Genomic DNA, 25,273 nt, shown 5'->3' on the forward strand with positions numbered 1-25,273 from the left:
CTTCCACCCCATCATAGACCTTCCCTTTTGTTCTTTCCTCCCCCCCGTGCCCCCCCCCCGCGCCCCACCCCACCTCCCCCTTTCCCTGCCCCCGCACTTCCTTAAGAATCTGTTACATCTCAAACTTTTCCAGTTCTGACGAAGGCTCACAGACCTGAGACGTTAACTCTGTTTCTCTCCACGGATGCTGCCTGACCCATTGAGATTTCCAGCATTTTCTGTTTTTATTCCTATTTCTTGTTATGTTCTTATGGCCTCTTGTGCATCACCCCGCCCTTGGTGGCCGTGCCTTCAGCTGTCTCAGTCCTAAACTCTGGAATTCCCTCCCTAAACCTCCACCTCCCTCTTCTCCTTAAAATCCAGCCTCTTTGTCCATGATTTTAGTCATCCCTCCTAACCTATCCTTCTTTTGGTTCTGTGTTAATTTTTGCCTGATTAAGCTTCTGTGAAGTGCTTTAGGACATTTTCCTACTTTAAAAGCTTTGTATAAATGCAACTGACATTTTAAATCTAAGAGCCTATACTTAATAATGATCAGTATTAACAACAACAACAGTAAACCATTACTGATACAGGAAAGGGAATGATGCATTGCAATGCCTGCTAGTTTCTGGGGTTATGTCAGATGCTGTGTCAGCCGTGGCTCAGTAATACCTTTGCCTCAGTAATACCTTTGCCTTTGAGTCAGAAGGTTGTGGGTTCAAGCCCCAGTCCAGAGAGTTGAGCACAAAAGTCTAGGTTGACACTCCTGTGCAGTAGAGGGAGTGCTGGGCTGTCGGAGATGCCCGTCTTTCGGTCAGATGAGACATAAAACCGAGGCCCCGTTTGCCCTCTCACGTGGATATAAAAGATCCTATGGCTCTATTAATGTAGTGGTTATGTTACTATAAGGATATGGTAGTGTAGTGGTTATGTTACTATAAGGATACGGTAGTGTAGTGGTTATGTTACTGGACTAGTAATCCAGAGACCTGGACCAGTGATCTGGAGATATGAGTTCAGTGAAACTACTGGATTTTCGTTGAACTCCATCTACAGAAGAAAATCCTTACCTGGTCTGGCCTATACGTGAGTCCAGACCCACAGCAACGGCCCCTGAAATGGCCTAGCAAGACACTCAGTTGTCCAAGGGCAACTAGGGATGGGCACTAAAGGCTGTCCTTGCAAGCAAATGAATACATTTATTTTGAAGAAGAGCAGCGGAAGTGACCTTGGGCCAATATTTATCCCTCAACCAACATCATCAAAGCAGATTATCTGTTCATTATCACATTGCTGTTTGTGGGAGCTTGCTGTGCGCAAATTGGCTGCTATAATAGAACAGTAACTACACTTCAAAAAGTGCTTCATTGGCTGTAAAGCACTTTGGGACGTGCTGAGGTTGTGAAAGGCACTACAGAAATGTAAGTTTATCTGAGTTGCAGCCCCTCTTTCATTACTTGAAAGCTGCTCCTTGATTTTTGGCAGCACTTCAGTCCCACGCTCCTGATCTTTGGTCACCCGGTGCGGAGGGGAGTGGGCAGGTCGGAGCACCTCCTCGTGGAACTGCTTCTGGGTCTGGCCAAGGTGGCCATCAACTGGTCCAGGAAGCGGGCTGTTGAGGAGGTCGTTTGGCCAGTCTGCCTGCCTCTCTTCCGCAGCTACGTTTGCACCCGGCTGTCCCTGGAGATGGAGCAGGCCTTCCGCGAGAGATAGGCACCGGAGGGACTGGAGCGCATCATCACCCCAAGAAAGACTTAGATTTCCCACCGGATTTCCCAAAGCGCTTTACAGCCAATGAAATACTTTTGAAGTGTAGTCACTGTTGTAATGTGGGAAACGCAGCAGCCAATTTGTGCACAGCAAGCTCCCACAAGCAGCAATGTGATAATGACCAAATAATGTGTTTTAGTGATGTTGATTGAGGGATAAATATTAGCCAGGACACTGGGGATAACTCCCCTGCTCTTCTTCAAAATAGTGTCCTGGGATCTTTTACATCCCCCCCGAGAGCGCAGACGGGGCCTCGGTTTAACATCTGATCGGAAAGATGGATGAACAATATTTTAATTTTTTTGTTAACGTAGAGTTTTTAATTGCATGTGTCCCACAACTCTTTTGGAATTAACAATAAACATGTAAATCATAAACTTTAAATCGTGCCCCCCGACCTGGGGGACACTCCAAACATTTCCCAAGGCCCTTTTTTTGTTTTTTTTTGTGTTTTTGTAGGTTTTTTTGTTGTTGTTGTTTTTGGGCTCTACAAGTGCCCCCTATAAAAGGGGAGGGGGACACTAAAAACCCGGCAATTAAAACAAATTAAACTTTAAAACATATAAAATCAAATTAAAATTTGGTTGCCTGGGGTGACGATGCACTCCAGTCCCTCTGGCGCCCACCTCTCGCGGAAGGCCGCGAGCGTACCGGTGGACACTGCGTGCTCCATCTCCAAGGACACCCTGGCGCGGATATACGCATGGAAGAGAGGCAGGCAGTCGGGCTGAATGACCCCCTCGACCGCCCGCTGCCTGGACCGGCTGATGGCCCCCTTGGCCGTGCCCAGGAGCAGTCCTACAAGGAGGCCCTCGGACCTACCCGCTCCCCTCCGCACAAGGTGCCCAAAGATCGGGAGTGTGGGACTGAAGTGCAGCCAGAAATTGAGGAGCAGCCCCTTTAAATATTGAAACAGGGGCTGCAACCTCGCACACTCATGTGCCCCACAACTCTTTTGATTGGAGAACAAAATTAAACCGTTAAATCAAGTGCCCCCCGATCTGGGGGACACGCCAGACATTTTTAACTGCCCTCTTTTTTTTGGTGATTTTTTTGGGCAATAAAATCATAAATTTTTACAAGTGCCCCTATAAAAGGGGAGGGGGACACGAAAAACCCGGCAATTAAAACAAATTAAACTTTAAAACATATAAAATCAAATTAAAATTTGGTTGCCGGGGGTGACAATGCACTCCAGTCCCCATGTGCCCCACATGCTTACCATCCAATAGGCAGCTGCATGAGCTAAAGATAAACTAAGGGAGAGAGGGATCGCCCCAGATGAAGGAGGGAAGGTGGGGGAGGCCCAGGTGAGGGAGGGACACAGGTGAGGGAGGGAGGGAGGACCAAGGTACAGGTGAGGGAGGCCCAGGGGAGGGAGGAAAAGACCGGTCAGGGAAGGTGGGGGGAGGCCCAGGTGAGGGAGGGAGTCAAGGTGAGGGAAGGAGGAAGGGCCAAGGTACAGGTGAGGGAGGGAGGCCAAAGAGAGGGGATGAGGGAGGCCCAGGTGAGGGAGGGAGTGAGTGGGTGCGCAGGTGAGGGAGGGAGGGAGGGAGTGAGTGAGTGGGTGGGTGGGTGCCCAGGAGAGGGGATGAGGAGTGCCCAGGTGAGTGAGGGAGGGAGTGAGTGGGTGGGTGCCCAGGTGAATTACCTGAGCTGGACAGGTGTGGCCTCACGCAACCGCAGAGAGGAGACGGAATAAATTGGCATAAGTCAGTGGACCGCCCCCTCTGGTGTGGGAATGGACCAATGAGATGCCCGTCCCGCCTCCATCCAACCAATCAGCGCCAGGAAGAGGCGGTTCCAAAGTGTCATCGTGGTCATTGGCAATATACGGACCAATAGAAATGGGCATCGGGGTTAGATTGGCAATGGGACGGACCAATGGGCGTATAGGTCGACGAGCGCTGTCCAATGGGCACGGACCGGGGGCGGGGCCTGGGCCGGGCTGGGTGCCGGCGCCTCTTTGTTGTGGGAAAGGCGGCGGGCGGAGCCGGCACTCGGCACTCGTAGCGGAGCGGAGCGGGGCTCGAGGGACGGCGGCAGCGGCAGCGGCAGCGGCAGCGCTAGCGCTCGGCAGGTACCGGCTCCGGGCTCACCTGTGGCGGCGGGTCTGGGAGGAAGGCTGCACTGCACCCGCCGGATAGCGGCGCGACTGGGCTGGGGGTCCGACGCTGGTTTGGGCCGGGCCGGGGGTCCGGTGCCTGGGGTTGGGGTCCGGTGCCTCCTTGTTGACACTGACCATGGATTTGGGAAGTTCCCCCCCCCCCCCCCCCCCCCGGACACTGCGCTCAATCTCTCGGGGATTTCACTGTGAGGGTTTTTCAGGTTGAACAGCCTGTTGTTCAAAGGGGTGAGTAACATTATTCAGGATTCTCATTAACATCATCGGACTGGTAAAGGTTTGCAGTTTGTAAATTCCGGCTCTTTGCCTCCAGCCCCCATTTCCTGAAGCGCAGAGTTTGCGAAGTTTGTGATCTGTGTTTTTCCTGGTTTTGTGTCCCACGCCCTGGTGTAGTTCCTGTGTTTGTTCTGCCTGTACTGAGCTTTGTCCAGTCTGGCCGGGGACTGGAGAGGGCTGTGTTCAGGTGTTTGTGGACTGTGCTGTCAGGATGAGGCAGACAGGGCTTGGGGCGGTCGAATGGTGCCTCCAGAGTGAAGTTCAAGTGGCTTTAAAAAACGTGTTTTAAAGATTAAATTATAGCCTTTTGGTTCACTACCATCTGCTCTTGGAAATTGGTTTATTGGCAGCGAAGAGCAAAGCTGAAATTGTCTTGCATGCTGCCAGAGAGTCGCTGCTCCAGTATTATCCTGTCTGCTGTTTACACAGGGGTGGAGTGAGGAGACCTGGAGGTAATTACAAGGCTGTTACCTCATCCAAAGGTTAAGGTGATCTCATAAACAGAGAACGATACTGAGAATCATAGAATGATATGGCACAGAAGGAGGCCATTCATCCCATCGAGCCTGTGCCGGCTCTTTGAGAGAGCGATCCAATCAGTCCCACTCCCCACAGCCCTACAATCTTTCTTCCCTTCTCTGAATCCATCAATAGGGGCACAGCTGTAGCCTCTCGGGGCAGCCTGCTGTTTTCTGTCTTTATGTCACAGGGTGCTATCCTGGTTTTAATCTGCCAATGCCGTGTCCCTGTACAATTTTCAAAGATGAAGGATTAGTGATCGTGACTCCTTTTCTGTAAATTTCTGGAGAAATAACCGTTTCACTAATTGGAAATGTTTGTGTACAATGATGGGGCAATGAAATTTGGGATAGGTGGAAGGTGAGCAGCTGGAGAGTGGATTATGCAGCACGGTGTGAATAAAGAGCAGCGCTGCGAATACTGCAGTTCCCAGTAATCTTTCTGACCAGGGCCCTTGACTCAGCCCTGCTGTAAAGTGCTTTGGGAAGTCTCCTGGGGTGAAGGGATTTGAGGACGGATGTGTTAAGGTGGCTGGATCTATTCTAAACACCAGCACGGACTGGTTGGGCCAAATGGCCTGATTGAGTTATAAGCAGTGTTTAGATGCTACTGCTTTCTGCAGGAAGGAAAGATAATTTTATTATCTGTAGAAAAATGTTTTGGAGGTGAAGTCACGTGAGAGGCTGTGCATGAAGCCTGGTTGGTAAATATTTGTCAGTGGGCTGCTTTGGCCATGTTGTCATATCCAGCTGTTTATCTGTTTCCTGGATTTGAAGATTTTGTGTGACTGTCAAATGTGTTCTGCATTAATCTGCTTTTAGTTCTGCCATCCAATGAGTTGCCTGGATTTGGAGCTGGGCTGAGGCTGGCTTCTGCATGAGACAGTTGGAGAGGCTTTATTCAGTGAAATATTTAATATCTGACAGCTTCCCCTTTCTCTCTCCCACTGGTTTTCTCCCTTGAAGGCAGTGACTGGCAACCAACCGGTTCAGTGCTCAGGTAACTGTTACTGGGGGATAGTTTCAGAGCTAAGATCTGAAAACTTCCGTTTTATTTTAGCATATGCTCGAGTCCTGTCCACAAACCCCTCTCCTGGTTACACTTTGTAACATTTAACTCAAAGTGTGCTTGTGATTGATATTGGGATTTCCTATGTAATGGGGGGAAGGGAGGTTTACAGTTCCACCATATCCACTGGGCAACGTTACGGGTGATTTAATGTTTCCCGCCGTAAAACCATGAGCAGGAACCCGGCCCAATCTCTTCCTCCCACCGACCCTCGCTCGACACTCCGGCCAGTTGTAGTGCCACTGCTGCGCTGGCTGGGATGGACTGAGGATCAGTCCTGGCTCCCTCCTGCTGTGTGTGACTCGGGGCCGCACTTGGCACTGTATTCACCCACTGGCTTTATACTGGTGGGATGTTTCTGATGTGTGTATTAGGAGGCCTACTGGTCTCAGTATAAAACCAGCCTAACTCTGCCAATGGATCCCGCTCTTTAACCTGTGATCTGATTTAGCACGGAGGTGGTTCGGAATCTGCCTGTGAAATATTGAAGTAATGAACATGATTTTAATCCTGTCAATTATAAATGACTCATCACTTCCAAAACAAGTTTGTGGTTGGGAAAGTCCTTTTGACTACACAGCAGTTTCTTGCTTTGTGAAGTCTGGGTGTGGAGGGGTGGGGGGAGGCTGGGTCTGGAGGTGGGGGGGCTGGGTGTGAGCGGTGAGAACACCAGTCACACAACACAAAAGCAAAATACTGGAACCTGGAATAAAAACATAATTAAAATGTTTTTTTATACCAGTCACAAAACATCTGATTCAGAACTAGGACAGTAAAACATTCGATTATGCTCAGCTGGCTTTACCCCCTCTGTCTGTCTCTTCTCTTCCCCCCCCCCCCCCCCCCCCACACAGTCTGTCTTCTCCCCCCCCCCCACACAGTCTGTCTCCTTCTCCCCCCCCCCACACAGTCTGTCTCCTTCTCCCCCCCCCCCCACACAGTCTGTCTCCTTCTCCCCCCCCCCCACACAGTCTGTCTCCTTCTCCCCCCCCCCCACACAGTCTGTCTCCTTCTCCCCCCCCCCCCACACAGTCTGTCTCCTTCTCCCCCCCCACACAGTCTGTCTCCTTCTCCTTCCCCCCCCCCACACAGTCTGTCTCCTTCTCCTTCCCCCCCCCACACAGTCTGTCTCCTTCCCCCCCCACACAGTCTGTCTCCTTCTCCTTCCCCCCCCACACAGTCTGTCTCCTTCTCCTTCCCCCCCCCCCACACAGTCTGTCTCCTTCCCCCCCCCCACACAGTCTGTCTCCTTCCCCCCCCCCACAGTCTGTCTCCTTCCCCCCCCCCACACAGTCTGTCTCCTTCCCCCCCCACACAGTCTGTCTCCTTCCCCCCCCCCCCACACAGTCTGTCTCCTTCCCCCCCCCCCCCACACAGTCTGTCTCCTTCCCCCCCCCACACAGTCTGTCTCCTTCCCCCCCCCCCACACAGTCTGTCTCCTTCCCCCCCCCCCACACAGTCTGTCTCCTTCCCCCCCCCCCCACACAGTCTGTCTCCTTCCCCCCCCCACACAGTCTGTCTCCTTCCCCCCCCCCCCACACAGTCTGTCTCCTTCCCCCCCCCCCCACACAGTCTGTCTCCTTCCCCCCCCCCCCCCCAAACAGTCTGTCTCCTTCCCCCCCCCCCCCCAAACAGTCTGTCTCCTTCCCCCCCCCCACACAGTCTGTCTCCTTCCCCCCCCCCCCCCACACAGTCTGTCTCCTTCCCCCCCCCCACACAGTCTGTCTCCTTCCCCCCCCCACACAGTCTGTCTCCTTCCCCCCCCCCCACACAGTCTGTCTCCTTCCCCCCCCCCACACAGTCTGTCTCCTTCCCCCCCCCCACACAGTCTGTCTCCTTCCCCCCCCCCACACAGTCTGTCTCCTTCCCCCCCCCCACACAGTCTGTCTCCTTCCCCCCCCCCACACAGTCTGTCTCCTCCCCCCCCCCCACACAGTCTGTCTCCTCCTCCCCCCCCACACAGTCTGTCTCCTCCTCCCCCCCACACAGTCTGTCTCTTCTCACCACCCCCCCACACACAGTCTGTCTCTTCTCACCACCCCCCCACACACAGTCTGTCTCTTCTCACCAACCCCCCACACACAGTCTGTCTCTTCTCACCAACCCTCCACACACAGTCTGTCTCTTCTCACCACCCCCCACACACAGTCTGTCTCTCTCTTCCCCCCCCCCTCCCCACACACAGTCTGTCTCTCTCTTCCCCCCCCCCCCCCCAGATACAGTGCCTCCCACCCACGCTTCACCAGAGGCCAAGAACATTGACATTAGAAATGCTGTGTTGCTGAGGAGCAGTGGCTGGAAGAGCAGTCATGTCTAGTTTTCTCTCCTCGCCCAGCATCGCAGGCTCTCAGAGTCACACCGACTCTCGATCACTGAGTAATTCACTCGCCTCTTTAGACTGGGTGGGGTAGGGTGTGAGATGTTGGTATCATGACAGTGAGCAACCTTTGAGCAATGACTCGTTGCTATCAGAGTTCAGCAATGATTTGCTGCTGTGCCACCTTTGGAACCATTCTCTGGGAGGGGCGGTGAGTCAAGTGCAGCTCCCAGGCAACAAACATGGCACTTTGTTGTGAGATTGTTTCAGGTTACAGTGTTAACCAGAAAATCACCTTCAGGCATCCCCCACCTGTCGCACTAATGCTGACATCACCTTTCTCCTTTTGCTTACCTTGTTCCCAAGAGCATTTATTTTATAACTCCCCATTTCACATTTCTGCATATGTTGCACTGTGTGTTTTATGCTTGGGTAGACTGTTTCCCCGTAACCTGCCGTGGGATTTGATGTGTCCACACTTTGCCCCCAGTCGGTGATAGAGCCTCTGCTCTTGCTCTCCTGTAATTCTCTCCATTCTATCTCTCTCCACCTTCAAAAGCCAGTGTCAGCCGTGGCTCAGTGGGCAGCACTCTCTCCTCTGAGTCAGAAGGTTGTGGGTTCAAGTCGCACTCCAGAGACTTGAGCACAAAAAAATCTAGGCTGACAGTCCCAGTGCAGTGCTGTGGGAGCGCTGCACTGTCGGAAGTGCCATCTTTCAGATGAGACGTTAAACCGAGGCCCCGTCTGCGCTCTCAGGTCGACGTAAAAGATCCCACAGCACTTTTTCGAAGAGCAGGGTGTTATTCCTGGTGCCCTGGGGCCAATATTTATCCCTCAATCAACATAACAAAAACAGATTATCTGGTCATTATCATATTGCTGTTTGTGGGAGCTTGCTATGCGCAAGTTGGCTGCCTCGTTTCCCACATTACAACAGTGACTACACTCTAAAAGTACCTCATTGGCTGTAAAGTGCTTTGAGATGTCCGCTGACCGTGAAAGGTGCTATATAAATGCAAGTCTTTCTTTCTTTACCTCTTATCCGTTGGTCACCTCTCCTGACTCGACTTATAACCCCTATTCGTGTTCTCTGGCTTTTTTTCTCTTTCTCTCCTTTTTCTTTCTCTCTCCCTCCTGGGGTTCTTCTGAAGTGTTTCTCTATAGTTAAAGATGTATACAAGTGCACAAGTTGGTTTTAATTCCGTTTCAATGGGAATTAAAAAAAACTCCGCTGATAATAGCTCCCAGTGCCAAGGGGCTGCTCTCAAATGGCCTAAAGCACCCATACACTGTGCCTGTTAGAATAAGGATGACAATCTTGGGTTGGGCCGATGATAATACAGATGGTTTTGTGGACTCCGATAGTTTGTGGTTTGAAATGTGTTTACACCAGGAATTCTGCTCCTACCCCTCTCCCCTTGGATACCCCTCTCATACTGCGAACAGGTTGACTGCAGGAAGTTTTATTCAGAGAATATAGAGCCCAATCAGGCTCTTGACTGGGTTTATTGGCAGGTGGGGAGTTTGACTGGGGCGGTACACCTGTCACACTGTAACGCAGGTGTCCTAAGGCGAGCTCGGGGAGGACAGAAACCTCCCATGGAGCAGAAGGGCTTCAGTCTATCTAGATGCCTTATTGAGGGGTGATATGTAGTATTGGTATTTCCGAGAATCAGATTTTTTGCGTCCGGCTGAGAGCTGTTTATCGTCTCGTGAAAGACAGCACCTCCGGCAGTGCGGCGCTCCGTCCGGCGCTGCCCCTCCGGCAGTGCGGCGCTCCGTGTCATCCTAGATTTTTGTGCGATGGGAATGGTCAGATCTGGAAAAAGCTGGTGGCTCAACCAGTCTAGGAAATACCATCTCAGTCCCTCTATGGAATTCCTCTCTAGGTACATATCCAATGCTCTTGATTTCTAAGCTGCTATTTCCCCTTCTCATTCCACGTTTGAGGAAGTGTCCTCTTGTTGTAGAATCTGTGGTGGTGAAACGTTTAGCTTTTCTTGAGAGATTTTGAATCCCTCCCAGATGAAACCCGAGTCTCAACTTCCCACGTGTAAACATTCCCAGAGTCTGCAGCCTTGCCCTATAATACTGCAATAATCCCAGCCCTCAGTTTCTTTCCTTCGCTGCACCCTCTTCAATCCCCAGTGTTTAAAGGGTTAAATTGAGAATGGGCTAGGCTTGAGTTCCCTTGAGTTTAGAAGATTGAGGGGTGATCTAATCAAGGTGTTTGAAGTGTTAATATTCATTGGTAGGAAGTGAGAAACTATTTCATCTGGTGGGAGAGTCCAGAAAAAGGGGTCTGCAAAGAAAGACAGACTTGGATTTATATAGCGCATTTCACGACCACTGGATGTACCAAAGCTTTTTACAGACAATGAAGTATTTTGGAGTGTGGTCACTGTTGTAATGTAGAAAGCACTTCACACAAAGGGCAGTGGAATTCTGGAACTCTTTGTTCCAAATGGCTGTGGTTCTGAGGGCCAGTTTGAGTATTCAAGACTGAGATAGAACGATTTTTGTTGCTCAAGATTATCGAGGGCTGTGGAGCAAAGGCAGGTAAATGGAGGTACAGATCAGCCATGGTTTGAGGGGCTGAATGGCCTCCTGCTGGTCCTATGTCCCAGCGTCTGGATGTTTTTCTCCTAATCAACATAAAAGATAGATTATCTGGTCATTATCACAAAATACTTCATTGGCTGTAAAGCACTTTCTGAGATGTCCAGTGGTCGTGAAAGGCGCTATATAAATGCAAGTCTTTCCTTCTAATACTGTGCCCAGAATTGTACCCAGTACTCCGTGGGGCAGGTCCCACGCTCTGTACAAATCCTGAACCACTTGCTGAGAATTGGGCTCTGTCCCTCTGGTTACACAGCCCACTATCCTTTGTTCTCTGATTTTAACCACATTTTTTAGTTGAGCGGCTGACTCTCGGGGGAGGGATAAATATGAAGCATCAAAGTCTGAGGGAAAGCAGTTCACTATAACTACATGAACAACAGGACTGAAGTGATGTGGTGATTGGGCCCAATGAACTCCTCTGCCCCACCCTGAGATTGTGGCTTTGAATGTTCGCAATTAATTCCACTCGGCAGGAATCCAGGGAGCAGCGGCTGCAGATCGGGAGAGCGAGCGAGTGAAGGAAGACAAGAAGTTCATTTCGATTGCGCCTTTCACAACCTCAGGACGTCCCAAAGCGCTTTACAGCCATTGAAGTATTTTTGAAGTGTGGTCACTGTTGCAGCCTGAGAACCAGGGGTCACGGTCTCAGAATAAGGTGTCGGCTATTTAGGACTGAGATGAGGAGAAATTTCTTCACTCAGAAGGTGGTGAATCTTTGGAATTCTCTGCCCCAGAGGGCTGTGGAGACTCAGTCGTTGAGTACGTTCAAGATGGAGATTGATAGATTTTTAGATATTAAGAGAATCAAGGGATGTGGGGATAGTACAGGAAAGTGGAGTTGAGGTCGAAGATCAGCCATGATCTTATTGAATGGAGGAGCAGGCCCGAAGGGCTGAATGGCCGACTCCTGCTCCTATTTCTTATGTTCTTAAACGCGGCAGCCAACTTGCGCACAGCAAACTCCCATAAACAGCAATGTGATAATGACTAGATAATCTGTTTTTTGTTAACGTTGATTGAGGGATAAATATTGGCCAGGATTGGAAGGAGGTTGAAGCCTTTATACCTGGTTGTAGTGTCGAGACTTGATTCCTATCCCGATGGGAACAGGTTGAATATTTCTAGATGGAAAGATCTTGGTACTCTGCATTTTCCCTGCTCTCCAAGTGTTGACTTGTCAGAGACCATCTTCCCTCACCACCCCTCAATGAGCTTTGTGTCTCGACAGTGAGTGTTGATGGGGAGTGGGCCGATTGGGATTACCATCGAGTATCTGCCAATCCTGAACATGCACTTCCAACAACAACAACAACTTGCATTCATAGAACCTGTAACGTAGTAAAGCATCCCAGGGTGCTTCACAGGAGTGTTATCAGACAACATTTGACACCAAGCCACATGAGATATTAGGACAGGTGACCAAAAACTTTGTCAAAGTGGTAGGTTTTAAGAAGGAGAGAGAAGTGGAGAAGTGGAGAGGTTTAGGGAGGGAATTCCAGAGCTTAGGGCCCAGGCAGCTGAAGGCACGGCCGCCAATGGTGGAGTGATGGAAATCGGATGCGCAAGAGGGCAGAATTGGAGGGTTGTAGGGCTGGAGGAGGTTCGAGATAGGAAGGGGTGAGTCTGTGGAGGCATTTGAGAACAAGGATGAGAATTTAAAAATTGCTGTTGCTGGACGGGGAGCCAATGTGGGTCAGCAGGGGAGGGAGGAGAGGGTGGGGAGGAGGGGTGATGGGTGCATGGGACTTAGTGCGAGTTAGGATACCGGCAACAAGGTTTTTGATGAGCTTAAAGCCTCTGAGTCAGAAGGTTGTGGGTTCAAGTCCCACTCCAGAGCGCATAAATCTAGGCTGACATTCCAGTGTGGTGCTGAGGGAGTGCTGCACTGTCTGAGCGGCAGTACTGAGGGAGTGCTGCATTGTCAGAGGTGCCAACTTTCAGATGAGACGTTAAACCGAGGCCCTATCTGCTCTCAGGTGGACTTAAATGATCCCACGGCACTATTTTGAAGAAGAGCAGGGGAAGTTATCCCCGGTGTCTTCGGCTAATATTTATCCCTCAATCAACATAACATAAAAAAACAGATTATCTGGTCATTATCACATTGCTGTTTGTGGGAGCTTGCTGTGCGCAAGTTGGCTGCCGTGTTTCCCACATTACAACAGTGACTACACTCCAAAAGTATTTAATTAGCTGTAAAGCGCTTTGAGACGTAAAAGGCGCTATATAAATGCAAGTGTTTTTACAGAGTGTGGATGATGGGAGGCCAACCAGAGTGTTGGAATAATTAAGTCTAGATGTTATTGGGCAGGAGCAGGAACACTGATTTTTAAACCCTCCCCGATCCAGGGGTACTAAGGCAAATTATCATGCACCACTGCCCAGCTGAGGGGGGGCTAACTCATCGCTAACTGAGGGACACGCCAGGGCTCGCTGGTCTCTCTGGTTTAGCTGCTGCCTGGGTCAACAGTCAGGGAAGATATCGGAGGGGATGTCTGGAGATTTTCATGTTCCTATTTTTAAATTATGGATCTTTTAATAATGAAATGAAATCTGAAGTGGGCAGAACTGGTCCTGTAAACAACCTGTGCTTGATGGAAGTGAAATTTGGTGTGAAAGAAAGACTTGTATTTCTGCAGTGTCTTTCAGCCCCCTGGGACGTCCCAGAGCTGTACAGCCAATGGAGTACCTGGTTTTGAAATGTAGTTGAGAAATTTCTTGACTTGCATCTGCTCATTGCTGGCTATTTAGTAAATCATTGTGAATTATTCGAAGTCTGGGAAAATGTAGAATTTTGAGGCGATAATGTGGTTATTGGGCTGAGGGGAAGATATTTTAATTTTGAGGGTATATGTTGACATCGCTACTCGTTGGATAGTTGGTGGTGCGGTTTGATATTTTGGGTTGAAATGTATTCCGTGTGTGCACTTGGCCTTCAGGGCTTGTTGAGTTGTTTTCCATGGAGTCCCATGTGACTCCAGCATTACAATGCAAAGCAGCGAGTGTAAGGAATCTACAGAAAGCCGCTCCCTTTTTCTCAACCTTCCCCCACACAGGGCCCTAGTCTCAGACTGCGAGCTTGCTGCTCCATTTCAGGGGTCAGGGGTAGCTCGCCGGGGCTCTCTGCACTGGGCAGTCAGGACCCCCATCATTTGAGCACCTTCAGAGTCAGGAGGTTGTGGGTTCAAGTCCCGCTACAGAGACTTGAACACAATCTAGGCCGACACTGCCAGTGCAGTGCTGAGGGAGCGCCGCACTGTCCGATGAGGTGTTAAACCAAGGCCCTGTCTACCCCCTCGGGTGGATGTGAAAGCTCCTATGGCATGGCACTATTTGGAAGATGAGCAGGGGAGTTCCCCCCGGTGCCCTGGCCAATATTTACACCTCAATCGACATCACTAAAAACATCTAGTCATTATCACATTGCTGTTCATGGGACCTTGCTGTGCATGAATTGGCTTCCAACATTACAAGAGTAACTACACATCATTAGCTGGGATGTCCTGAGGTGGTGAAAGGCTGTATATAAATGCAAGTATTTCTTTGTTCATTTAAAGGACATTAAACCACACTTGGCAATGAGTGACTATCCACTCAACCACTTAAAAAAAAAATCTTTCCTTGCACCTTGCTGTGTCAGGATGAGCTGCCCACAAACTGGCTTTATATGTAGGAGGCGAGCAAGTGCTGCTGTATCCCTCTCCCTGTGCAGGAGAGTCTCTCTCCCGTCTATCCGCTTCCCACCCCCCCACCCCCCCCCCTCCGGTCTGCTCGAATGTGCTGGATTCTACGACAAATCATTTCTCTACTTATTTCCCTGCAACCTGTCAGAACCCCACCCCCCCAGCAAAAACGAGACTCCAAAATTTCTGCACACAGATAATATTACACCCCCGCAGCGATTTGGAAACCATTTGGGTTTGCAGCTGACAAGCAGCTTGTGCTCTGAGCTATGACGGATTGGCACAGCTGTTTATAGCGTGCTGTTTGGGTTCGGCTTTTTGTCTCTTTGAAACTTGGTGTGTCCTGATCACACAGCTCTTCCGACTTCACTCCAAGGACCAAACGCGTAGGATCCGCTGCCCACCGACTGTCATTAATGCAATTACTGTTTCGCAGGACTGGGAAGGGCCTGATTGAGGTTTCCAAACTAATATATGAAAAATTAGCAACTCAACTTGTATTTATATAGCACTTTTAACATAGTAAAATATCCCACGCGCTTCACAGAAGTGTGACAAGACAAATTAAACACTGAGCCACATAAGTAGATGTTAGGGCAGATGACCAAAAAGCTTGGTCAAAGAGATAGGTTTTAAGGAGGAGAGAGAGGTCGAGAGGCGGAGATGTTTAGGCAGGGAGTTCCAGGGGCCCAGGCAGCTGAAGACACATGAGATATTTGGACAGATGATCAAAGGCTGGACTATGGGGAAAGAGCAGGGAGAGTGGGACTAATTGGTTGCTCTTTCACCGAGCCAGCACAGGCACGATGGGCTGAGTGGCCTGTGTTGCATCATTCTAGGATATGACTGAAGTCACATGCAAATGTCATCCTACGGGAGGTAACCTTCAATGAAATGAGTATGCAGAGAGCTGTGTGAAGTTCTGGGCACCTCATTATAGAAAGGACACACACAGCTTGTGTCCAGTGCAGATCCCCAGGGGTGGCAAACCTCAGTAATGAGGAGACGTGTCCGATACTGGGACTGTTTTCACTGGAGCAGGGAAGGCCGAGGAGATTTGAGGTTTTTAAAATGATGGTGTTTTGATAGTGAATCACTGGTTGGGAGGAGTTACTCATTTAAAACCTGCAGAGGTTGTGAGAAAGGTCTTGACGGAGGGTTGTTGGAGCTTGGAATGATTTGCCTCGGGTGTAGTTGATGTAGAGACCATTGCACATCTCTCTTTTTTTAGGGAACATTGGATAAATATTAATCGCAGAGGACGGTTCCAGGCTCAGGGTGGACAGCGGGGTTAGCTTTGGATTGCTCTAGCGCAGGCACGATGGGTCGAATGGCCTCAAACTGTGCTGGAAAACCCCTCTATTGGAATAAGTGAGAGCTCAGTGCTTCCCCCCACTCCCCCCAGATCTTTACGTGCTTTGTGTTTCTGTCCCCCCCCACCCCCAGGTGTGTTAGTGTTCACTCCCTGCAGGGGAGAGGAGAAGGGGTGGTCTCTGAGGCTTGGCCTCCCATGCGCTCTGACCTCGTGGGTGTCTCCCCTCTGAGGTGGCCATGGGGGAGTGGGGGGGGGGGGGGGGAAGAAAATGTCCCTCGGGTGTGCGGGGTGATCCAAGGTATGCAGCGAGTGTTCATTTTTATCTGGTCTCCCCTCCAATCTGATGCAATGGTAAAGTATGACGGATAAATTGATTCCCTGAATTGCACAGTGGGTAAAGAAAGACTTGCATTTATATAGCACCTTTCACGACCATCATCATCATAGGCAGTCCCTTGGAATCGAGGAAGACTTGCTTCCACTCTAAAAATGAGTCCTTAGGTGGCTGAACAGTCCAATACGAGAACAACAGTCCCTGTCACAGGTGGGACAGAGAGTGGTTGAAGGAAAGGGTGGGACTGGTTTGCCGCACGCTTTTTCCGCTGCCTGCGCTTGTTTTCTGCATGCTCTCGGCGATGATACTCGAGGAGCTCAGCGCCCTCCCGGATGCACTTCTTCCACTTCAGGTGGTCTTTGGGGATGTTGCACTTTATCAGGGAGGCTTTGAGGGTGTCCTTGTAACGTTTCCTTTGCCCACCTTTGGCTCGTTTGCCATGAAGGACCTTTCATGACCACCGGACATCTCAAAGCGCTTGATAGCGGAATGTGGGAAATGCGGTAGCCAATTTGTGCACAGCAAGCTCCCACAAACAGTAATGTCATAATGACCAGATAATCTGTTTTTTATTTTTATGATGATTGAGGGATAAATATTGGCCCCAGGGATAACTCCCCTGCTCTTCTTCGAAATAGTGCCATGGGATCTTTTTTACATTCACCTGAGAGCAGACAGGGCTTCGGTTTAACGTCCCATCCGAGAGATGATGGTAAGCCAGCTCTGGTCCCCAGTTGGATGAATGCCCCCTCCACAGTTACCCAGATCCAATCAGCCCGGGTTCCTGCTGTTGAGCTGTGTTTGATGGACTGTGCACATTGGGTGAGTTGAGGATTCGCTCCCCGCTCAGACAGCTCTCTGTCGGGGATCATTGTGACAGACTGGCCCCGGGGAGAATATGGAGGCTGTTTGCGGCAGAGGAAGCTGTCCTCCAGCAAAGTGCCTGGGTGCTCGGGGAGAATGTGGAGGAGAATAACACCTTTGGAAAGCTCTGAATCATTCAGTAAGGAATGACATGCTACTGATGAGAACAGTAGAGAATGTAACTGAATATTTCATTGTTAAGTCTAAAGTTGTGGACTGAGGACGTCAAGTTTAATCAGGCCACGCTCGTCCTCGGCGAATGTTTGAGGATCTCTTGGTCCTTCGCTGGCAAACAATTTGAATAACATAAAATACAGGAACAGCCCAGCGCAGCGGCTAGACCCGAGCCTGGGCAGTTTGCAATGACTGGTGTGGACCATGCACTCGCTGGTCACGTGTTGCACAGTACCCTGAGCAACCCCGGAGAGTCTGTAATCAACACCCACCCCCCCACTCCCCCCTGATGTCCAGAGACACACGTCAGTCACTGGCAGCGAGCAGGGGTTCCCGCCCAGACCAAAGCCTGCCAGCTGCCAGGACTGCGGCCAACGATGCCCAAGTTTTGGGGGGGCAGGGGGAAGTTGGGCAAATGTACCTTGTGTGGTGGTCACTGTGGACCTTGACCCTGTTTGGGGGGGTGGGGAGGGATCCCGTCTGCAGGCACTAATGGTTATTCTTGGTGCTGTGGTCAGTGATTTAAATAGCTGTGGGGAAAGATTGGATAGGCTGACTTTGTTTTCTTTAGAACAGAGGAGGCTAAGGGGAACCTTATTGAAGTGTATAAAATTGTGAGGGGCCTGGATAGTGTGTATAGGAAGGACCTATTTCCCTTAGCAGAGGGGTCAACAATCAGGGGGCATAGATTTATAGTAATTGGGAGGAGGTTCAGAGAGGATTTGAAGGGAAATTTCTTCACCCAGAGGGTGGTGGGGGTCTGGAACTCACGGCCTGAAAGGGTGGTAGAGGCAGAAACCCTCACCACATTTTAAAAAGTACTTGGATGTACACTTGAATTGCCGTAACCTACAGGGCTACGGACCGAGAGCTGGAAAGTGGGATTAGGCTGGGTGGCTCTTTGTCGGCCGGCACGGACACGATGGGCCGAATGGCCTCCTTCTGTGCTGTAAATGTCTTTGTCTTTGAATGTCTATGGGGTGTGGTGGGGAGAAACGACTCCACAACCTCTGATGATGATGATGGGGGTGGGGGAAAGAGAGAGAGAGAGAGAGAGAGAGGCGCGGGATGGAATGAAAGGGCGGGAAGGGGGCTGGTGTATGGAGTAGAAATGTATTCAGAAATAAGTGGTGGGGTGGCCAACTGTTGCTGGAGCCAGTGTTTCACTGGACAAACCGGGGGGAGAGCAGACCCTGGGCTGCACTTTACATTCACTCACTTTCTGCTCCGTCTCTGATGAAGGGAATGGAAGATTAATTTCCCTTGGCCCTGAGGTGTGCCTCAGGGAAAGGATCCCAGTTTAGTTTAAGTAGGGGAAAGATTTGAATGAGGTCATCAGTTTGAAGTTCCCTGAATGTTTAAACTTCGACCCGGACCACGGGATCTGCCAGTTTGCTGAGTTGAGACTGAGGAATCTGCACAAGGCAGAGTAGCTGCGAGTGAACCCCCAGTACTTCTGTTTCAGGGATCTTGTCTTCAAATCTCTCCCTGGTCTCATCCCTTCCTCGGTGAGTGATTTCTCAGCTGCACCGGCCTCCTCTTCCCCCAACCCGAACTCCCCCGACTGCTCATCTCCTCCCTCCACCCCTCATCCCTTGCTGCATTGGTGGCTGTGCTCCCTGTGCCCTGCCCTTTCAACTCTCCCAAAACCATTTCCCCCTCTCCCTTCAAAAGCTTATCGCCTCAAGTTTGCTTCTGAAACCCCTTCCCATCTTTTCTGCCCTGTATTTTTGCTGTGTGTGTCTCTCGCTCGCACGATCTACCCCCCCCCCGCCCCCCCCCCCGGTTCTGATGCTCTTTGTTGTGAAGTTCTCTATAACGTTTGATGATGGCAATGTCTCTCTCTAAAGTCGGAGATTCTCCCGCTTTGTTGAGCATGGCGATCAGAGCGTCTTGGTCCTGTGCCCGAAGCAGATGGCGGAAAGCTGGTGCACGCTCCATTGGCGATGTATGTGCCCATGGTCTGTAAATGACGCGGTTTGTCAGAGGCAATGACCTTGAGCTGCACACAATGGCGATGGCCCCTGCTTGGGCGAGGGTGGATTTGGCCTCTCGTCTGCCAGTTATATCTGCCGAGTGCTATTCCAGGAATGTGGATCTGGGCCGTGCTGCTGATTGTGAATTCCAGGTTTGTTGTTGAGCTGGAAGGAGCTGTGCCTCCCACAGCAGCATTTCCCAATTAGCTGAGGCTTGCTCTCTGAGCGGGTCCACAAGAAGCTGCCGTTCTTGAGGCTGGCCTCCGTTTCTCCCACTGCAGGATGTGTTTACGTTCGGTGTTGATTGAAAACATTCTGCCCGAGCTCTGGTGCAATTCCAATTTGTTCTCCGTCCTCGAGCTCCTGTCTCGATTCTGCTCCACAGGTGGCAGTCCTTCGCGACCCAAGTTTGGTGTCACCCAGTGACACATCCTCGGTTTAACCTCGTCGTTGTTTCAGCTGCGGAGTTTCTCGAACGATGAAGCTCCGACTCCTGGGAACTGGGACAGGCAAGGTGCGCGCGAGGCTGCCATTGGTACAGGACCTCAGCACCCCAAAACACCCCTCGCACATTGACTCTCACACACACACAGCTCACACTATCGCCCACCAATATACGCATAGCAAGATCCCAGCAACAGCATATTAATTGAATGACCAGTTGATCTGTATTGGGTGGTGTTGGTTGAGGGGCTGAATGTTGACCAGGACATCGGGAGAACTCCCCTTCTTTTTGTCAAATCCCTTTTTGACAGGATCTTTAACATTCATGCAACATGGCAGTCGGGGCCTCAGTCTCATCAGAAAGACAGCCCCTCCGGCGGTGCGGCGCTCCCTCTGACAGTTTCAGCTTGCATTATGTGTGGAGCAGGGCTTGAACTCCTGACCACCTGACTTGAGGTGAGCGTGCTGCCCACTGCACGGTGAAAATATTCGCTGTTCCATAAGAACATTAGAAATAGAAGCAGGAGTAGGACATACGGCCCCTCGGGCCTGCTCCGCCATTTAATGCGATCATGGCTGATCCGATCATCGACTCAGGTCCACAGATTCATTTCTGCAAAGCCCCGTTATCGTCTGTGGCGGGCCTGCCCGTTACTCAACATTTGCAACCGCTAATCCTTTTCATTGTTTATCTGTCTAGCTGAGCAAACCGCTGTCTCGGGACTTTAACCATTCTTGGGTGGCCAGGATTGACACGAGGATAAGTAGTGATGCGGGAGGCCAATGCAAACAATGCTTCATGTATAGCTAACCATCATTGTAGCCTGTAGAAAGCGAGGATTTGAAGAAAGACTTGCATTTATATAGCGCCTTTCATAACTCAGGCTGTTCTAAAGCACTTCACAGCCAATTAAATACTTTTTGAAGTGTGGTCACTGTTATAATGTAGGAAATGTAGCAATTTGTGCACAGCAAGCGCCCACAAACAACAATGTGATACTGACCAGATAATCTGTTTTAGTGATGGCCAGGAAACTGGGGAGAACGCCCTTGCTCTTCTTCTAATAGTTGCCATAAAATCTTTTACTTCCACCTGAGAGCAGACGAGGCCTCGGTTTAACGTCTCATCTGAAACACGGTACCTCCGACGGTGCGGCGCTCCCTCGGCACTGGCCCTCGAGTGTCAGCCTGGATTATGGAGCTCGAGTCTCTGGAATGGGACTTGAACCCTCGACCTTCTGACTCGGGCGTGAGTGCTGCCCACTGAGACATGGCAGGCCCTGTGCGGTGGGGTTGGGATGCGGTGTCTATCCCAGGGGTGGGGTGGGGTGCGGTGTGTATCCCCGGGGGTGGTGTGTGTATCCCCGGGGGTGGGGTGTGTTTGTATAACCCGTTTCGGTGCATTTATTCCGGTTTAGCAATGCCCAGAGGCGAGCTATCGGAATCCGCTGTCTGGGAGCGCGATCATTCCCCAGCTATTCATTCTGTCTCTGAGGATTTGAACGCTTGAGAAATGTCGGAATTGTTTGGATTTCTGTGTTGGGTAATTGCCGTTCCTTTCTGTAGCGGTTCAGTGAGGGGGAGGATTTATCTGGAGCTTGTTCCCTCCCTCCCTTTCTCCCTTTCTCCCCCCCCATTGCAATCGAGTAATGATTATGAATTGTCGCGCTCCCTTGCTCTGCTGTCTCTGGGCTTTAACACGCGGCTGAATTCCGTGCGATTGTGACAATTTGCCTCCGGACGGCCCTGCCAGATTTTACTAGTGTGGTCACTGGTAAGTGGTGCCTGTCTGTCACGACTCCCTCGGTCTGCCTTTAAAAATCGTCACGGTAATCTGAGGCCTACTCAGTGACTAGTCACCACCACACACTAAGTCACGCTGTCTGTGGGTGTTGGAGTCTGTGGGCTACAGTTAATCTGCCAGAGTTCGCGGTTGAGGATGTATAACTAATTTAATTGAGCTAATTGCTGAGGAATTTTTCTGTCCAGTAAAAGACTTTGCTCTTTGACCTGTCTCTTGTTTGGAGCTTTACGGTTCCCAAACATAGCATTGCTCTATCGCCAGCCAACTCCCCAAGCGTTAGTAAAGTTGTGGTGATTAAATCTGCATGCAGGACAGCATCTGCTGTGGGGAACAATTAGCTGCTTATATTGGTTACTTTTTAGTGTCTGAAGAGCAAACCATCCCGCTGTTCAAAAGCTACAAGATCTCTTAAAGGGGAAAAACTCTAGCAGTTCAGTCAGTGTATTACCATAAGTTGGTTTGATGGTCTATAGTTTGCGCACTGCGATATTGAGTAGCCTAAAAAAAGAAAAATTGCATTTATATAGCGCCTTTAGGACCGCCGGTTGTCCAAAAGCGCTTCACAATATTTTTGAAGTATTTTTGAAGGTAGTCACTGTTGTAATGTAGGAAACGTGGCAGCCAATTTACGCACAGCAAACCCCTCCGACAGTGCGGCGCTCCCTCAGCCCGCCCTTCCGACAATGCGGCGCTAAACGCCACCTTTTTAAAAGCTTCTAAATATTTAAATTTACTAGAATTGACTGGCATACACCAGTTAAACTAAATGCACATGTATCATTTTTAAAGTCACTTTGTGATTTTAAAATCACGTTTTTCCACAGATGGTGGAACTGACACTGATTAAGATGCCCATTATTTACGATAAACCCATTTTCAGCTGCATTAATAAAACTGCACCTGTTTACCGCGCTTAAATACGTCAAGGAATATTTTTGAATGCAAATTTTTAAGAAAATACGTTGTAACTTGCTGCTTGCCTGGGCTGGGCCATGGAGGGGGCGATTTTAGGTTTGGTGATATGCAAGTGAGTTTGAGTGGAAATATCAACCCAAAATGCAAACACTGGGCAGGGATTGTGTGAACAATTGAGCAGCGTGTGCCCCACAGCAACTCTGGCGCTGAGAGTATTGCACGGAATATGCATGCAGCCCAGAGGCGCCACTGAGGGCTGTGCTGGGACCGAGGTTGCTTTGGGCGGGCCTGTGTACAGAACAGGACTGCAATAATGAACCTTGGACTAGTGAGAGCAGCGTGCTGTGTGTGTGTCCCCGTACGGGCTGCTAACACACCGACGTTTACTCCCAGTATCTATCGCTGTTTTTGGGTGAAACTTGGCACGTGTAGAAAGTGCCATTGTCGATTATATAGAATGACATCGAGTGTACAGCACAGGAACAAGCCATTGGGCCCCACGGGTCCGTGACACCAGCCCTTCCCTCCCCTCCCCCCTCTCCATCTCCCCCCCCCTCCCCTCCTCGCCATCTCCCTCCCCCTCCCCTCCTCGCCATCTCCCTCTCCCCCACCTCTCCATCTCCCCTCTCCCCCACCTCTCCATCTCCCCTCTCCCCCACCTCTCCATCTCCCCTCTCCCCCACCTCTCCATCTCCCCTCTCCCCCACCTCTCCATCTCCCCTCTCCCCCACCTCTCCATCTCCCCTCTCCCCCACCTCTCCATCTCCCCTCTCCCCCACCTCTCCATCTCCCCTCTCCCCCACCTCGCCATCTCCCCTCTCCCCCACCTGGCCATCTCCCCTCTCCCCCACCTGGCCATCTCCCCTCTCCCCCACCTGGCCATCTCCCCTCTCCCCCACCTGGCCATCTCCCCTCTCCCCCACCTGGCCATCTCCCCTCTCCCCCACCTGGCCATCTCCCCTCTCCCCCACCTGGCCATCTCCCCTCTCCCCCACCTGGCCATCTCCCCTCTCCCCCACCTGGCCATCTCCCCTCTCCCCCACCTGGCCATCTCCCCTCTCCCCCACCTGGCCATCTCCCCTCTCCCCCACCTGGCCATCTCCCCTCTCCCCCACCTCGCCATCTCCCCTCTCCCCCACCTCGCCATCTCCCCTCTCCCCCACCTCGCCATCTCCCCTCTCCCCCACCTGGCCATCTCCCCTCTCCCCCACCTGGCCATCTCCCCTCTCCCCCACCTGGCCATCTCCCCTCTCCCCCACCTGGCCATCTCCCCTCTCCCCCACCTCGCCATCTCCCCTCTCCCCCACCTCGCCATCTCCCCTCTCCCCCACCTCGCCATCTCCCCTCTCCCCCACCTCGCCATCTCCCCTCTCCCCCACCTCGCCATCTCCCCTCTCCCCCACCTCGCCATCTCCCTCTCCCCCACCTCGCCATCTCCCTCTCCCCCACCTCGCCATCTCCCCTCTCCCCCACCTCGCCATCTCCCCTCTCCCCCACCTCGCCATCTCCCCTCTCCCCCACCTCGCCATCCTCCCCTCTCCCCCACCTCGCCATCCTCCCCTCTCCCCCACCTCGCCATCCCCCTCTCCCCCACCTCGCCATCCTCCCCTCTCCCCCACCTCGCCATCTCCCCTCTCCCCCACCTCGCCATCTCCCCCCCACCTCGCCATCTCCCCTCTCCCCCACCTCGCCATCTCCCCTCTCCCCCACCTCGCCATCTCCCCTCTCCCCCACCTCGCCATCTCCCCTCTCCCCCACCTCGCCATCTCCCCTCTCCCCCACCTCGCCATCTCCCTCTCCCCCCCTCGCCATCTCCCCTCTCCCCCTCTCCATCTCCCTCCCCCCCTCTCCATCTCCCTCCCCCCCTCTCCATCTCCCCCTCCTCCCCCCTCTCCATCTCCCTCCCCCCCTCTCCATCTCCCTCCCCCCCTCTCCATCTCCCTCCCCCCCTCTCCATCTCCCTCCCCCCCTCTCCATCTCCCTCCCCCCTCTCCATCTCCCTCCCCCCCTCTCCATCTCCCTCCCCCCCTCTCCATCTCCCTCCCCCCCTCTCCATCTCCCTCCCCCCCTCTCCATCTCCCTCCCCCCCTCTCCATCTCCCTCCCCCCCTCTCCATCTCCCTCCCCCCTCCATCCCCCTCCATCCCCCTCTCCATCTCCCTCCCCCCCTCTCCATCTCCCTCCCCCCCTCTCCATCTCCCTCCCCCCTCTCCATCTCCCTCCCCCCCTCTCCATCTCCCTCCCCCCCTCTCCATCTCCCTCCCCCCCTCTCCATCTCCCTCCCCCCCTCTCCATCTCCCTCCCCCCCTCTCCATCTCCCTCCCCCCCTCTCCATCTCCCTCCCCCCCTCTCCATCTCCCTCCCCCCCTCTCCATCTCCCTCCCCCCCTCTCCATCTCCCTCCCCCCCTCTCCATCTCCCTCCCCCCCTCTCCATCTCCCTCCCCCCCTCTCCATCTCCCTCCCCCCCTCTCCATCTCCCTCCCCCCCTCTCCATCTCCCTCCCCCCCTCTCCATCTCCCTCCCCCCCTCTCCATCTCCCTCCCCCCCTCTCCATCTCCCTCCCCCCCTCTCCATCTCCCTCCCCCCCTCTCCATCTCCCTCCCCCCCTCTCCATCTCCCTCCCCCCCTCTCCATCTCCCTCCCCCCCTCTCCATCTCCCTCCCCCCCTCTCCATCTCCCTCCCCCCCTCTCCATCTCCCTCCCCCCCTCTCCATCTCCCTCCCCCCCTCTCCATCTCCCTCCCCCCCTCTCCATCTCCCTCCCCCCCTCTCCATCTCCCTCCCCCCCTCTCCATCTCCCTCCCCCCCTCTCCATCTCCCTCCCCCCCTCTCCATCTCCCTCCCCCCCTCTCCATCTCCCTCCCCCCCTCTCCATCTCCCTCCCCCCCTCTCCATCTCCCTCCCCCCCTCTCCATCTCCCTCCCCCCTCTCCATCTCCCTCCCCCCCTCTCCATCTCCCTCCCCCCCTCTCCATCTCCCTCCCCCCCTCTCCATCTCCCTCCCCCCCTCTCCATCTCCCTCCCCCCCCTCTCCATCTCTCTCCCTCCCCCCTCTCCCTCTCCATCCCCCCTCTCCCTCTCCCTCTC

At 52.3% G+C, this 25,273-nt stretch overlaps 1 protein-coding gene across 1 annotated transcript in view; it reads left to right on the top strand.

Moving 5' to 3' along the window:
- The first annotated feature begins 3,735 nt into the window (after positions 1 to 3,735).
- The window catches only part of LOC139233933 (catenin beta-1-like), a 62,360-nt gene continuing 40,822 nt past the window's right edge, over positions 3,736 to 25,273 (top strand). Inside the window, exon 1 of the mRNA XM_070864617.1 lies at positions 3,736 to 3,832. The gene's annotated coding sequence lies outside the window, so the exon portion shown is untranslated. The remainder of the gene's footprint in view (positions 3,833 to 25,273) is intronic.

This window comes from Pristiophorus japonicus, chromosome 21, assembly GCF_044704955.1.
Source record: "Pristiophorus japonicus isolate sPriJap1 chromosome 21, sPriJap1.hap1, whole genome shotgun sequence".
Lineage (NCBI taxonomy): Eukaryota > Metazoa > Chordata > Chondrichthyes > Pristiophoridae > Pristiophorus > Pristiophorus japonicus.